This window comes from Oncorhynchus mykiss, chromosome 3, assembly GCF_013265735.2.
Source record: "Oncorhynchus mykiss isolate Arlee chromosome 3, USDA_OmykA_1.1, whole genome shotgun sequence".
Taxonomy (NCBI): Eukaryota; Metazoa; Chordata; class Actinopteri; order Salmoniformes; family Salmonidae; genus Oncorhynchus; species Oncorhynchus mykiss.
The window spans coordinates 70,219,040-70,220,854 of NC_048567.1; the positions used below are offsets into that span (position 1 = coordinate 70,219,040).

Genomic DNA, 1,815 nt, shown 5'->3' on the forward strand with positions numbered 1-1,815 from the left:
AAACTAGACACTCTAATGTACTTGTCCTCTTGCTCAGTTGTGCACCGGGGCCTCCCACTCATCTTTCTATTCTGGTTAGAGCCAGTTGCGCTGTTCTCTGAAGGGAGTAGTACACAGCGTTGTATGAGATCTTCAATTTATTGGCAATTTCTTGCATGGAATAGCCTTCATTTCTCAAAACAAGAATAGAATGACAGGTTTCGGAAGAAAGTGCTTTGTTTCTGGACATTTTGAGCCTGTAATCAAACCCACAAATGCTGAAGCTCCAGATACTCAACTAGTCAGAAGGCCAGTTTTATTGCTTCTTTAATCAGTACAACAGTTTTCAGGTGTGCTAACATAATTGCAAAAGAGTTTTCTAATGATCAATTAGCCTTTTAAAATGATACACGTGGATTAGCTAACACAACGTCCCATTGGAACACAGGAGTGATGGTTGCTGATAATGGGCCTCTGTACGCCTATGTAAATTCCATTAAAAATCTGCCCTTTCCAGCTACAATAGTCATTTACAACATGAACAATGCCTACACTGTATTTCTGATCAATTTGATGTTATTTTAAATGGACAAAAAACGTGCTTTACTTTCAAAAACAAGGACATCTCTAAGTGACCCCAAACTTTTGAAGGGTAGTGTACATCTGTCAGATGCTGGACATTTCAACTTTACGCAAACATTTCAAGTTATGTGTTCCTCCAAAAGTCAATCAATTTCCTCTTAATTTTAACAAAATGAACCAACCATTGCATCATACAATTGTGTAATTTATGTATGTTACAATGAGCAGTAATCTATAACTGTTTATACTTTATTATCTAGCAAATAAAACACCTCAATCCATTCTGTCTGAGGACAAATCAAATTAAATGTATTTATATAGCCCTTCGTACATCAGCTGATATCTCAAAGTGCTGTACAGAAACCCAGCCTAAAACCCCAAACAGCAAGCAATGCAGGTGTAGAAGCACCTGCACAAGACAATCCATTCACAAGTAGGCCTATACATTATAACAACATGATAGGAATAAGTATCCGTGCTACAATAACAGATTACACGCATTGGGAAAATCCAAAAGAGAAAATTAATCTACAGTAGTAACGTAGCTAGGCCTTGTTCACTTTGAAATAGATGCTAAACCATTCATCCGATGACTATAACTAAAGTAAAGCGAATATAAATGCTTACAAATCTCATTCTAACACTAAACTCAACATATATCAGAATCAAAACTGGGAACATAACATGGTGGCTGTTTTATTTCAAACCAACACTACTTGAACAACAAGATCAAAGAGAACGAACGCAGTCCCCCACTACCAAAATTTATGCAGTCACTCTTTTCACATTTTGAATACATTAGCTGAGCCTTGCGCTGGGAGAACCGCCTTGCTGATCACATTATCTCCTTTGCCAGGTAAGTAAGTATGAGTTAACTTTTACAAGTTGGTGGATGTCAAGTGGAAACTTTTCATCCCGGTCGAAACTTTTCGGTTGACAGTTATCACTCTGGCTACTGATAATAACGCATCACATTTACCAAGGTTTAATTACGTTTATGATCGCAGAGCGAGGGAAAAGCGATTACTTTGGTTTTATTAGATTATATCGCTGTCAGACTATTTTCCCATTATGCAACACGATATAAATGATTTATACGTTGACTTTCTAAACGTCTGACTGATATAACACAATAGGCGATGTTTCTAAATGCTGAAATCACGTTTGTGCACACAGCCAAAGAAATTACAACAACTATTTCTGGTGTTTCGTAGCATTCCAGGCATTGTAGGTATAGCCGTTTCCTCGTGCTTG

General features: G+C 37.4%; 1 pseudogene; it reads right to left on the bottom strand.

Annotated features, from left to right (window-relative positions):
• Positions 1-1,290: 1,290 nt before the first annotated feature.
• LOC118964359 lies at positions 1,291-1,425 on the bottom strand (annotated as a pseudogene).
• Positions 1,426-1,815: the final 390 nt, after the last annotated feature.